Genomic DNA, 15,306 nt, shown 5'->3' with positions numbered 1-15,306 from the left:
AGAGAGAGAGAGACTGGGAGAGAGAGAGAGAGAGACTGGTAGAGAGAGAGAGAGAGAGACTGGTAAAGAGAGAGAGAGATACTGGTAGAGAGAGAGAGAGACTGGTAGAGAGAGAGAGAGAGAGAGACTGGTAGAGAGGGAGAGAGAGACTGAGAGAGAGAGAGAGAGAGAGAGAGAGAGAGAGAGAGAGAGACTGGTAGAGAGAGAGAGAGACTGGTAAAGAAAGAGAGAGAGACTGGTAGAGAGAGAGAGACTGATAGAGATAGAGAGACTGGTAGAGAGAGAGAGAGAGAGACTGATAGAGAGAGAGAGAGAGAGAGAGAGAGAGAGGGGTAGAGAGAGAGAGAGAGACTGGGAGAGAGAGAGAGAGAGACTGGTAGAGAGAGAGAGAGAGAGAGAGAGAGAGAGAGAGAGAGACTGGTAGAGAGAGAGAGAGAGACTGGTAGAGAGAGAGAGATAGAGACTGGTAGAGAGGTAGAGAGAGAGAGAGAGAGACTGGTAGAAATACACTACAGAAAAAGACAGAACAGCACATCAGAAATCATCTCACTGTAATTTAAGAATCCATAGAATTTGAAAAACTCTAAACAAACAACAACACAAAGAGTTATCTATCCAAAACAGAGATGTATGGATAAACCACTTCTCCAATCTTTTTGTCTCTATAACAAAGAACAAACAGCAAAAACATATACATGATCAAATACAAATCTTAGAATCAACTATTAAAGACTACCAGAACCCACTGGATTCTTCATTCACATTGAATGAACTACAGGACAAAATACAATCCTCAGTGAAATGATCAAATATACAGACCACAATTTCCAATTGGCTAAATTTAAAACATACAACATTATAAAATCCATGTACACAAACCACAAGTGTGCAGTTAAAGTTGGCAAAAAACACACATTTATTTCCACGGGCTGTGGGCTGCAGCTCCCGGCCTAACCCTACTAGAATCTGAAGTCAATCTACTGTTTGCTGATGATCTGGTGCCTCTGTCCCCAACCAAGGAGGGCCTACAGCAGCACCTAGATCTTCTGCACAGATTCTGTCAGAACTGGTCCGACAGTAAATCTCAGTAAGACTAAAATAATGGTGTTACAAAAAAGGTCCAGTTGCCAGGACCACAAATACAAATTCCATCTAGATACCGTTGCCCTAGAGCACACAAACATCTATACATATCTCGGCATTTTAACATCAGCACCACAGGTAACTTCCACAAAGCTGTGAACGATCTGAGAGACAAGGCAAGAAGGGCCTTCTATGCCACAAAAGGAACATAACATTTGACATACCAATTAGGATCTGGCTAAAAATAATTGAATCAGTTATAGAACCCGTTGTCCTTTATGGTTGTGAGGTCTGGGGTCCGCTCACCAACCAAGAATTCACAAAATGGGACAAACAACAAATTGAGACTCTGCATGCAGAATTATCCCAAAATATCCTCAGTGTACAAGGTAAAACACAAAATAATGCATGCAGAACAGAATTAGGCCGATCCCCACTAATTATCAAAATCCAGAAAAGAGACGTTAAATTCTACAACCACCTAAAATGAAGCAATTCCCAAACCTTCCATAACAAAGCCAGCACCTACAGAGAGATGAACCTGAAGAAGAGTCCCCTAAGTAAGCTGGTCCTGGGGCTCTGTTCACAAACACAAACACACCCCACAGAGCCCCAGGACAGCAACACAATTAGACCCAACCAAATTATGAGAAAATTAAAAGATAATTACTTGACACAATGGAAAGAAATTACAAAACAACAGAGCAAACTGGAATGCTATTTGGACCTACACAGAGAGTACACAGCGGCAGAATACCTGACCACAGTGGCAGAATACCTGACCACAGTGGCAGAATACCTGACCACAGTGGCAGAATACCTGACCACAGTGGCAGAATACCTGACCACAGTGGGAGAATACCTGACCACAGTGGCAGAATACCTGATCACTGTGGCAGAATACCTGACCACAGTGGCAGAATACCTGATCACTGTGGCAGAATACCTGACCACTGTGATTGACCTAAAATTAAGGAAATCTTTGACTATGCACAAACTCAGTGATCATAGCCTTGCTATTGAGAAAGGCCGCTGAAGGCAGACCTGGCTCTCAAGAGAAGACAGGCTATGTGCTCACTGCCCACAAAATGAGGTGGAAACTGAGCTGCAGTTCCTAACCTCCTGCCAAATGTATGACCATATTAGAGAGACATATTTCCCTCAGATTACACAGACCCACAAAGAATATGAAAATAAATCCAATTTTGATAAACTCCCATATGAACTGGGTGAAATTCCACAGTGTGCCATCACAGCAGCAATATTTGTGACCTGTTGCCACAACAAAAGGGCAACCAGTGAAGAACACCATGAACAAACACCATTGTAAATATAACCTATATTTATGTTTATTTCTTTGCCCTTTTATACTTTAACTATTTGCACATCATTACAATGCTGTATACAGACATAATATGACATGTGAGTGTAATGTTAACTGTTCATTTGTTATTGTTTATTTCACTTTTGTTTATTATCTATTTCACTTACTTTGGCAATGTAAGATCCAGATGGGCCCAGACAGAGGAGACCCAGACAGAACAGACCCAGACAGAACAGATCCAGACAGAACAGATTCAGACAGAACAGATTCAGACAGAACAGATCCAGATAGACCTAGACAGAACAGATCCAGACAGAACAGATCTAGACAGACCCAGACAGAACAGATCCAGACAGAACAGACCCAGACAGAACAGATCCAGACAGAACAGATTCAGACAGAACAGATCCAGATAGACCTAGACAGAACAGATCCAGACAGAACAGATCTAGACAGACCCAGACAGAACAGATCCAGATAGACCCAGACAGATAGCCCCAGACAGAACAGATCCAGATAGACCCAGACAGAACAGATCCAGACAGAACAGATCTAGACAGACCCAGACAAAACATATCCAGACAGAACATATCTAGACAGAACATATCTAGACAGACACAGACAGAACAGATCCAGACAGAACAGACCCAGACAGAACAGACCCAGACATAACAGCTCCAGATGGGCCCAGACAGAACAGACCCAGACAGAACAGATCCAGACAGAGCAGATCAAGATAGACCCAGACAGAACAGATCCAGATAGAACAGATCCGGACAGAACATATCCAGACAGAACATATCCAGATAGACCCAGACAGAACAGATCCAGACAGAACAGATCTAGACAGACCCAGACAGAACAGGTCCAGATAGACCCAGACAGCACAGATCCAGATAGAACAGATCTAGACAGAACAGATCCAGACAGAACAGATCCAGACAGAACAGATCCAGATAGACCCAGACAGAACAAATCCAGATAGAACAGACCCAGACAGAACAGATCCAGATAGAACAGCCATTAAGATGCTTTAGATAGTTGTTGTTAGACCTAGCTAGCCCCAGCCATTATGATGGTTTAGATAGTACTGTTAGACCTAGCTAGCCCCAGCCATTATGATGGTTTAGATAGTTGTTGTTAGACCTAGCTAGCCCCAGCCATTAAGATGCTTTAGATAGTTGTTGTTAGACCTAGCTAGCCCCAGCCATTATGATGGTTTAGATAGTTGTTGTTAGACCTAGCTAGCCCCAGCCATTATGATGGTTTAGATAGTACTGTTAGACCTAGCTAGCCCCAGCCATTAAGATGGTTTAGATAGTTGTTGTTAGACCTAGCTAGCCCCAGCCATTATGATGGTTTAGATAGTTGTTGTTAGACCTAGCTAGCCCCAGCCATTATGATGGTTTAGATACTACTGTTAGACCTAGCTAGCCCCAGCCATTATGATGGTTTAGATAGTTGTTGTTAGACCTAGCTAGCCACAGCCATTATGATGGTTTAGATAGTTGTTGTTAGACCTAGCTAGCCCCAGCCATTATGATGGTTTAGATAGTTGTTGTTATTCCTAGCTAACCCCAGCCATTATGATGGTTTAGATAGTACTGTTAGACCTAGCTAGCCCCAGCCATTATGATGGTTTAGATAGTACTGTTAGACCTAGCTAGCCCCAGCCATTAAGATGGTTTAGGTAGTACTGTTAGACCTAGCTAGCCCCAGCCAGTAGATGGTTTAGATAGTACTGTTAGACCTAGCTAGCCCCAGCCATTTAGATGCTTTAGATAATTGTTGTTAGACCTAGCTAGCCCCAGCCATTTAGATGGTTTAGATAGTACTGTTAGACCTAGCTAGCCCCAGCCATTAAGATGCTTTAGATAGTTGCTGTTAGACCTAGCTAGCCCCAGCCATTATGATGGTTTAGATAGTTGTTGTTAGACCTAGCTAGCCTCAGCCATTAAGATGGTTTAGATAGTACTGTTAGACCTAGCTAGCCCCAGCCATTAAGATGCTTTAGATAGTTGCTGTTAGACCTAGCTAGCCCCAGCCATTATGATGGTTTAGATAGTATTGTTAGACCTAGCTAGCCCCAGCCAATAAGATGCTTTAGATAGTTGTTGTTAGACCTAGCTAGCCCCAGCCATTTAGATGCTTTAGATAGTTGTTGTTAGAACTAGCTAGCCCCAGCCATTAAGATGGTTTAGATAGTACTGGTAGACCTAGCTAGCCCCAGCCATTATGATGGTTTAGATAGTACTGTTAGACCTAGCTAGCCCCAGCCATTAAGATGGTTTAGGTAGTACTGTTAGACCTAGCTAGCCCCAGCCAGTAGATGGTTTAGATAGTACTGTTAGACCTAGCTGAACCCAGCCATTAAGATGGTTTAGGTAGTACTGTTAGACCTAGCTAGCCCCAGCCATTATGATGGTTTAGATAGTTGTTGTTAGACCTAGCTAGCCCCAGCCATTAAGATGGTTTAGATAGTACTGCTAGACCTAGCTAGCCCCAGCCATTTAGATGCTTTAGATAGTTGTTGTTAGACCTAGCTAGCCCCAGCCATTATGATGGTTTAGATAGTACTGTTAGACCTAGCTAGCTCCAGCCAATATGATGGTTTAGATAGTACTGTTAGACCTAGCTAGCCCCAGACAGTAGATGCTTTAGATAGTTGTTGTTAGACCTAGCTAGCCCCAGCCATTAAGATGGTTTAGATAGTACTGTTAGACCTAGCTAGCCCCAGCCATTATGATGGTTTAGATAGTACTGTTAGACCTAGCTAGCCCCAGCCAATATGATGGTTTAGATAGTACTGGTAGACCTAGCTAGCCCCAGCCATTAAGATGGTTTAGGTAGTACTGTTAGACCTAGCTAGCCCCAGCCAGTAGATGGTTTAGATAGTACTGTTAGACCTAGCTAGCCCCAGCCATTTAGATGCTTTAGATAATTGTTGTTAGACCTAGCTAGCCCCAGCCATTTAGATGGTTTAGATAGTACTGTTAGACCTAGCTAGCCCCAGCCATTAAGATGCTTTAGATAGTTGCTGTTAGACCTAGCTAGCCCCAGCCATTATGATGGTTTAGATAGTTGTTGTTAGACCTAGCTAGCCTCAGCCATTAAGATGGTTTAGATAGTACTGTTAGACCTAGCTAGCCCCAGCCATTAAGATGCTTTAGATAGTTGTTGTTAGAACTAGCTAGCCCCAGCCATTATGATGGTTTAGATAGTACTGGTAGACCTAGCTAGCCCCAGCCATTATGATGGTTTAGATAGTACTGTTAGACCTAGCTAGCCCCAGCCATTAAGATGGTTTAGGTAGTACTGTTAGACCTAGCTAGCCCCAGCCAGTAGATGGTTTAGATAGTACTGTTAGACCTAGCTGAACCCAGCCATTAAGATGGTTTAGGTAGTACTGTTAGACCTAGCTAGCCCCAGCCATTATGATGGTTTAGATAGTTGTTGTTAGACCTAGCTAGCCCCAGCCATTAAGATGGTTTAGATAGTACTGCTAGACCTAGCTAGCCCCAGCCATTTAGATGCTTTAGATAGTTGTTGTTAGACCTAGCTAGCCCCAGCCATTATGATGGTTTAGATAGTACTGTTAGACCTAGCTAGCTCCAGCCAATATGATGGTTTAGATAGTACTGTTAGACCTAGCTAGCCCCAGACAGTAGATGCTTTAGATAGTTGTTGTTAGACCTAGCTAGCCCCAGCCATTAAGATGGTTTAGATAGTTGTTGTTAGACCTAGCTAGCCCCAGCCATTATGATGGTTTAGATAGTACTGTTAGACCTAGCTAGCCCCAGCCATTATGATGGTTTAGATAGTACTGGTAGACCTAGCTAGCCCCAGCCATTAAGATGGTTTAGGTAGTACTGTTAGACCTAGCTAGCCCCAGCCAGTAGATGGTTTAGATAGTACTGTTAGACCTAGCTAGCCCCAGCCATTTAGATGCTTTAGATAATTGTTGTTAGACCTAGCTAGCCCCAGCCATTTAGATGGTTTAGATTGTACTGTTAGACCTAGCTAGCCCCAGCCATTAAGATGCTTTAGATAGTTGCTGTTAGACCTAGCTAGCCCCAGCCATTATGATGGTTTAGATAGTTGTTGTTAGACCTAGCTAGCCTCAGCCATTAAGATGGTTTAGATAGTACCGTTAGACCTAGCTAGCCCCAGCCATTAAGATGCTTTAGATAGTTGCTGTTAGACCTAGCTAGCCCCAGCCATTATGATGGTTTAGATAGTATTGTTAGACCTAGCTAGTCCCAGCCAATAAGATGCTTTAGATAGTTGTTGTTAGACCTAGCTAGCCCCAGCCATTTAGATGCTTTAGATAGTTGTTGTTAGAACTAGCTAGCCCCAGCCATTAAGATGGTTTAGATAGTACTGGTAGACCTAGCTAGCCCCAGCCATTATGATGGTTTAGATAGTACTGTTAGACCTAGCTAGCCCCAGCCATTAAGATGGTTTAGGTAGTACTGTTAGACCTAGCTAGCCCCAGCCAGTAGATGGTTTAGATAGTACTGTTAGACCTAGCTGAACCCAGCCATAGAGATGGTTTAGGTAGTACTGTTAGACCTAGCTAGCCCCAGCCATTATGATGGTTTAGATAGTTGTTGTTAGACCTAGCTAGCCCCAGCCATTAAGATGGTTTAGATAGTACTGTTAGACCTAGCTAGCCCCAGCCATTTAGATGCTTTAGATAGTTGTTGTTAGACCTAGCTAGCCCCAGCCATTATGATGGTTTAGATAGTACTGTTAGACCTAGCTAGCCCCAGCCAATATGATGGTTTAGATAGTACTGTTAGACCTAGCTAGCCCCAGACAGTAGATGCTTTAGATAGTTGTTGTTAGACCTAGCTAGCCCCAGCCATTAAGATGGTTTAGATAGTTGTTGTTAGACCTAGCTAGCCCCAGCCATTATGATGGTTTAGATAGTACTGTTAGACCTAGCTAGCCCCAGCCATTATGATGGTTTAGATAGTTGTTGTTAGACCTAGCTAGCCCCAGCCATTATGATGGTTTAGATAGTACTGTTAGACCTAGCTAGCCCCAGCCATTAAGATGGTTTAGATAGTACTGTTAGACCTAGCTAGCCCCAGCCATTTAGATGCTTTAGATAGTTGTTGTTAGACCTAGCTAGCCCCAGCCATTATGATGGTTTAGATAGTACTGTTAGACCTAGCTAGCCCCAGCCAATATGATGGTTTAGATAGTTGTTGTTAGACCTAGCTAGCCCCAGCCATTATGATGGTTTAGATAGTACTGTTAGACCTAGCTAGCCCCAGCCATTAAGATGGTTTAGATAGTACTGTTAGACCTAGCTAGCCCCAGCCATTTAGATGCTTTAGATAGTTGTTGTTAGACCTAGCTAGCCCCAGCCATTATGATGGTTTAGATAGTACTGTTAGACCTAGCTAGCCCCAGCCAATATGATGGTTTAGATAGTTGTTGTTAGACCTAGCTAGCCCCAGCCATTATGATGGTTTAGATAGTACTGTTAGACCTAGCTAGCCCCAGCCATTATGATGCTTTAGATAGTTGTTGTTAGACCTAGCTAGCCTCAGCCATTATGATGGTTTAGATAGTACTGTTAGACCTAGCTAGCCCCAGCCAATATGATGGTTTAGATAGTTGTTGTTAGACCTAGCTAGCCCCAGCCATTATGATGGTTTAGGTAGTACTGTTAGACCTAGCTAGCCCTAAGAGGAGCTATCAGGCAACCCAGTCTACAGGGTTGCTGGTTCAAGATATCTTTCTCTGATAAAGGCAACCAGTAAGTTTGTGTTATTTAAAATGTGGTTTGATAAAGAGAGGAAGATGGAGTATTTTATGTTCCCTCAGTCGACCTGCAGGGTGCTGCTGAAATCTGCCACAGCTTTCTGTTCGCTTTTATTGAATTCCATAATGGGCTGGTATAAGCTAATACGCAGGCTGGGCACACATCAAAGACACCACATCCCCATCGAAAAATATTGCCTCTGGAAAACTTCAGATTGTCAAAACACAGACAAAGCCCAAAATTGGCAAAGGTTGGAGGGCTGAGCTACACGGTTCACCTTTTTAGACTGGACCTCTGCTGCCCCTCTGTGGTCATATGGTATCATAGCAAGATGGGAACTCGATTTTCTTCCCCAAACCCTTTTCCCTGCTACTCCCCCTTAGCCAGGATGTGCATGTGGGCTTTCAGATTGCCAGTAACGAATGACGGCTGTCAAAATCAGAGACACTGGGTGACAATGGCATTGAAGTGTAATAAAGCCAGACTTCCATGGTGGTATTTATGTATTAAATGGAAGCAGAAGCGGGCTCCCAAGTGGCACAGCTAGAGGTGTAACTACAGACCGTGGTTTGATTCCAGGCTGTATCACAACCGGTCGTGATTGGGGAGTCCCATAGGGTGGCGCACAATTGGCCCAGCGTAGTCCGGGTTATGGTTTGGCCGGAGTAGGCCGTCATTGTAAATAAGAATTTGTTCTTAACTGACTTGCCATGGTAAAAAAAAAAACTGGTTGGCTGCAAAAGGCCTGTTTTCAGATTGGAATGAAATTACACGCCCATAATGCAAACCACACATGATGCAGTGATTACTTCGCAGATGTGACGGGATGGGGGGTGTGGTTCAGCTGTGTCGGACCGCTCTAATACAGGATGAGTAAAGGCTAATAAGTGCACTCCTTTTGAGAAGAAAAAATATATCATTTTTTGTCAAATGTTTTAATTAATATGATTTTAAGATTTTTTTTTTACTGGCTGTTAATGTAATAATACAGTCATTGAACCACTGTAGGAATTGTCAATCAAACGTTTTTAACAATCAGCCAATAGGAGAGCTGCAGTTGGGGAGAGCCTTGCTAAACTTGCCTGATTGGCATGCTGTTTTTGGATAAGACCACAACCCAATAGCGGTAAGGATAGAAAGAGCTAGTTTTGAGCTGCACTCAATTTCACCACCCAGACCAAATATATTATTTATTTCTTTATTCTCTCTCTCTCTCTCATGTTTACATTGCCAAAGCAAGTGAAATAGATCAAGTTTACATGCACTTAGGTTGGAGTCATTGTAAATGTCTTGTTAACAAACTATAGTTTTGGCACGTTTTTCCAAGTCATATTTCCAACAATTGTTTACAGACAGATTATTTCACTTATCACAATTCCAGTGGGTCAGAAGTTGACATACACTAAGTTGACTGTGCCTTTCAACATCTTGGAAAATTCCAGAAAATTATGTCATGGCTTTTGAAGCTTCTGATAGGATAATTGACATAATTTGAGTAAATTGGAGGTGTACCTGTGGATGTATTTCAAGGCCTACCTTCAAACTCAGTGCCTCTTTGCTTGACATCATGGGAAAATTAAAAGAAATCAGCCAAGACCTCAGATCCTTTGGAGCAATTTCCAAACGCCTGAAGGTACCATGTTCATCTGCACAAACAAGAGTACGGAAGTATAAACACTATGAGACTACGCAGCCGTCATACCGCTCAGGAAGGAGACGCGTTCTGTCTCCTAGAGATGAACGTACTTTGGCGCGAAAAGTGTGTATCAATCCCAGAACAACAGCAAAGGACCTTGTGAAGATGCTGGAGGAAACAGGTACAAAAAGTATCTATATCCACAGTAAAACGATTATCTTTTAATTTTCTCATAATTTGGTTGGGTCTAATTGTGTTGCTGTCCTGGGGCTCTGTGGGGTCTGTTTGTGAGCAGAGCCCCAGGACCAGCTTACTTAGGGGACTCTTCTTCAGGTTCATCTCTCTGTAGGTGCTGGCTTTGTTATGGAAGGTTTGGGAATTGCTTCATTTTAAGTGGTTGTAGAATTTAACGTCTCTTTTCTGGATTTTGATAATTAGTGGGGATCGGCCTAATTCTGCTCTGCATGCATTATTTGGTGTTTTACGTTGTACACTGAGGATATTTTGGGATAATTCTGCAGGCGTAGTCTCAATTTGGTATTTGCCCCATTTTGTGAATTCTTGGTGGGTGAGCGGACCCCAGACCTCACAATCATGAAGGGCAGTGGGTTCTGTAACTGATTAAATTATTTTTAGCCAGATCCTAATTGGTGTCAAGTTTTATGTTCCTTTTGATGGCACAGAAGGCCCTTGCCTTGTCTCAGGTCGTTCACAGCTTTGTGGAAGTTACCTGTGGCGCTGATGTTTAGGCCGAGGTATGTATAGTTTGTTTGTGTGCTCTAGGGCAACGGTGTCTAGATGGAATGTGTATTTGTGGTCGTGGCAACTGGACCTTTTTTGTAACACCATTATTTTAGTCTTACTGAGATGTACTGTCAGGGCCCAGGTCTGACAGAATCTGTGCAGAAGATCTAGGTGCTGCTGTAAGCCCTCCTTGGTTGGGGACAGAAGCACCAGATCATCAGCAAACAGTACACATTTGACTTTAGATTCTAGTAGGCTGAGACCAGGACTGTTCCAGTGCCCTCGCCAATTCGTTGGGGCTTCCCTGTCTCACCCCATGTGAAATGTGTGTTTTTTGCCCATTTGTAACGTGTGTTTTTTGCCAATTTGTACTGCACACTTTGTGTGCATGATTGTGTACATGGTTTGTATAATGTTGTATGTTTTTATCCCAACACCACTTTCCATCAATTTGTTTAGCAGACCCTCATGCCAAATTGAGTCAAATGCTTTTTTGAAGTCAACAAAGCATGAAAATGCATTGCATTTGTTATGGTTTGTTTGTTTGTCAATTAGGGTGTGCATAGCCAATTGGAATTTGTGGTCTGTATATTTTATCATTTAAGGTTTTCTCTCTCTCTCTCTGTCTCTCTCTCTCTCTGTCTCTCTCTCTCTCTGTCTCTCTGTCTCTCTCTGTCTCTCTGTCTCTCTGTCTCTCTGTCTCTCTGTCTGTCTGTCTGTCTGTCTGTCTGTCTGTCTGTCTGTCTGTCTGTCTGTCTGTCTGTCTGTCTGTCTGTCTGTCTGTCTGTCTGTCTGTCTGTCTGTCTGTCTGTCTGTCTGTCTGTCTGTCTGTCTGTCTGTCTGTCTGTCTGTCTGTCTGTCTGTCTGTCTGTCTGTCTGTAACTAGGCAGGCCCAGAGCCCAGAGGCAGTACAGCCTGTTCTGTACCCAGCAGTCAGCCAGTAAACTAGTGAGTCAGTATGGAAGCTGGAGCAATTATCATTGTGAAAAGGACTCACGTGCCCCCAGGACAAAATATACTGACTCAGCCAGAAGCCAACAGCATCATTGTTTGCTATTCCAGTAGAAGTTTCCTGGTTTGGAGAGTGGGTGCTCAGTGTGATGAGACAGAGTGCCCTGAAATGGTTCAAACATGAGTAGTGTGGAAGGTAATCTTTCTCCGGAGGACACACACTGGCCTCGCGTTGCCATGCCTCCAAAATCATGTTGTTGTCACGCCTTCCTGTATTAAGGAAGTCTGGTTCGCAACGAGGCTACTTCTAGAGTGCTGCTATTGTTCACAGGGTCAGAGTGCAGAAAAATAAACGTCCTCTCACTGTCAACTGCATTCGTTTTCAGCAAACTTATGTGTAAATATTTGTATGAACATAACAAGATTCAACAACTGAGACATAAACTGAACAAGTTCCACAGACATTTGACGAACAGAAATTGAATAATGTGTCCCTGAACAAAAGGGGGGGGGGGGGGGTCAAAATCAAAAGTAACAATCAGTATCTGGTGTGGCCACCAGCTGCATTAAGTACTGCAGCTGGGGTCGCGAATGGTTGAGGGACAGCTATTGGGGAACAATAACATTTAAAACATTTAAATAGTACTGTCCTCATGGACTCAGATTTGCCAGTTCACGCACAGAACGAGCAGTATGGCTGGTGGCATTGTCATGCTGGAGAGTCATGTCAGGATGAGCCTGCAGGAAGGGTACCACATGAGGGAGGAGGATGTCTTCCCTGTAACGCACAGTGTTGAGATAGCCTGCAATGACAACAAGCTCAGTCCGATGATACTGTGACACACCGCCCCAGACCATGACTGACCCTCCACCTCCAAATCGAACCCGCTCCAGAGAGTACAGGCCTCGGTGTAACGCTCATTCCTTTGAAGATACAGTGCCTTGCGAAAGTATTCAGCCCCCTTGAACTTTGCGACCTTTTGCCACATTTCAGGCTTCAAACATAAAGATATAAAACTGTATTTTTTTGTGAAGAATCAACAACAAGTGGGACACAATCATGAAGTGGAACGACATTTATTGGATATTTCAAACTTTTTTAACAAATCAAAAACTGAAAAATTGGGCGTGCAAAATTATTCAGCCCCTTTACTTTCAGGGCAGCAAACTCTCTCCAGAAGTTCAGTGAGGATCTCTGAATGATCCAATGTTGACCTAAATGACTAATGATGATAAATACAATCCACCTGTGTGTAATCAAGTCTCCGTATAAATGCACCTGCACTGTGATAGTCTCAGAGGTCCGTTAAATGCGCAGAGAGCATCATGAAGAACAAGGAACACACCAGGCAGGTCCGAGATACTGTTGTGAAGAAGTTTAAAGCCGGATTTGGATACAAAAAGATTTCCCAAGCTTTAAACATCCCAAGGAGCACTGTGCAAGCGATAATATTGAAATGGAAGGAGTATCAAACCACTGCAAATCTACCAAGACCTGGCCGTCCCTCTAAACTTTCAGCTCATACAAGGAGAAGACTGATCAGAGATGCAGCCAAGAGGCCCATGATCACTCTGGATGAACTGCAGAGATCTACAGCTGAGGTGGGAGACTCTGTCCATAGGACAACAATCAGTCGTATATTGCACAAATCTGGCCTTTATGGAAGAGTGGCAAGAAGAAAGCCATTTCTTAAAGATATCCATAAAAAGTGTTGTTTAAAGTTTGCCACAAGCCACCTGGGAGACACACCAAACATGTGGAAGAAGGTGCTCTGGTCAGATGAAACCAAAATTGAACTTTTTGGCAACAATGCAAAACGTTATGTTTGGCGTAAAAGCAACACAGCTGAACACACCATCCCCACTGTCAAACATGGTGGTGGCAGCATCATGGTTTGGGCCTGCTTTTCTTCAGCAGGGACAGGGAAGATGGTTAAAATTGATGGGAAGATGGATGGAGCCAAATACAGGACCATTCTGGAAGAAAACCTGATGGAGTCTGCAAAAGACCTGAGACTGGGACGGAGATTTGTCTTCCAACAAGACAATGATCCAAAACATAAAGCAAAATCTACAATGGAATGGTTCAAAAATAAACATATCCAGGTGTTAGAATGGCCAAGTCAAAGTCCAGACCTGAATCCAATCGAGAATCTGTGGAAAGAACTGAAAACTGCTGTTCACAAATGCTCTCCATCCAACCTCACTGAGCTTGAGCTGTTTTGCAAGGAGGAATGGAAAAAATGTCAGTCTCTCGATGTGCAAAACTGATAGAGACATACCCCAAGCGACTTACAGCTGTAATCGCAGCAAAAGGTGGCGCTACAAAGTATTAACTTAAGGGGGCTGAATAATTTTGCACGCCCAATTTTTCAGTTTTTGATTTGTTAAAAAAGTTTGAAATATCCAATAAATGTCGTTCCACTTCATGATTGTGTCCCACTTGTTGTTGATTCTTCACAAAAAAATACAGTTTTATATCTTTATGTTTGAAGCCTGAAATGTGGCAAAAGGTCGCAAAGTTCAAGGGGGCCGAATACTTTCGCAAGGCACTGTAAACGCGAATTTGACCATCATCCCTGGTGAGACAAAACCGCAACTCGTCAGTGAAGAGCACTTTTTTCCAGTCCTGTCTGGTCCAGCGAAGGTGGGTTTGTGCCCATAGGCAACGTTGTTGCCGGTGATGTCTGGTGAGGACCTGCCTTACAACAGGCCTACAAGGCCTCAGTCCAGCCTCAGTCCAGGGATTGTGTGTTCCTGGGATAACTCAGGCAGTTGTTGTTGCCATCCTGTACGTGTCCCGCAGGTGTGATGTTCGGATGTACAGGTGTTGTTACATGTGGTCTGCCACTGCGAGGACAATCAGCTGTCTGTCCTGTCTCCCTGTAGTGCTGTCTTAGGCATCTCACAGTACGGACATTGCAATTTATTGCCCTGGCCACATCTGCTGTTCTCATGCCTCCTTGCAGCATGCCTATGGCACGTTCACGCAGATGAGCAGGGACCCTGGGCATCTTTCTTTTGGTGTTTTTCAGAGTCGGTAGAAAGGCCTCTTTAGTGTCCTAAGTTTATCACTGTGACCTTAATTGCCTACCGTCTGTAAGCTGTTAGTGTCTTAACGACCATTCCACAGGTGCATGTTCATTAGTTGTTTATGGTTCATTGAACAAGCATAGGAAACTGTGTTTAAACCCTTTACAATGAAGATCTGAGAAGTTATTTGGACTTTTACGAATTATCTTTGAACAGGGTCCTGAAAAAGGGTTTATTTTTTTGCTGAGTTTATAAGAACTCCTATATTACTACAATGTATCTAATGTCTCTCTCTCTCTCTCTCTCTGTCTCTGTCTCTGTCTCTCTCTGTCTCTCTCTCTCTCTGTCTCTCTCTCTCATTGTCTGTCTGTCTGTCTGTGTCTGTCTGTCTGTCTGTCTGTCTGTCTGTCTGTCTGTCTGTCTGTCTGTCTCTATCTATCTCTGTCTCTATCTATCTCTGTCTCTATCTATCTCTGTCTCTATCTATCTCTGTCTCTATCTATCTCTGTCTCTATCTATCTCTGTCTCTATCTATCTCTGTCTCTATCTATCTCTGTCTCTCTGTGTATCTCTCTCTGTCTGTCTCTGTCTCTCTGTGTATCTCTGTCTCTCTCTTTCTTTCTGTCTCTTTCTGTGTCTCTGTCTCTGTCTCTGTCTCTCTCTTTCTTTGTGTCTCTCTGTGTCTGTCTGTCTCTGTCTCTGTCTCTCTCTTTCTTTGTGTCTCTCTGTGTCTGTCTCTGTCTCTATCTATCTCTCTTT

General features: G+C 43.3%; 1 protein-coding gene across 5 annotated transcripts in view; it reads left to right on the top strand.

Moving 5' to 3' along the window:
- LOC110504786 (slit homolog 3 protein) overlaps positions 1 to 15,306 on the top strand; it is a 445,911-nt gene that overhangs the window by 427,188 nt on the left and 3,417 nt on the right. The gene's annotated exons all lie outside the window — the stretch shown is intronic.

Source organism: Oncorhynchus mykiss, chromosome 31 (assembly GCF_013265735.2).
Source record: "Oncorhynchus mykiss isolate Arlee chromosome 31, USDA_OmykA_1.1, whole genome shotgun sequence".
NCBI lineage: Eukaryota > Metazoa > Chordata > Actinopteri > Salmoniformes > Salmonidae > Oncorhynchus > Oncorhynchus mykiss.
This window is presented reverse-complemented; position numbering and strand designations above follow the sequence as displayed.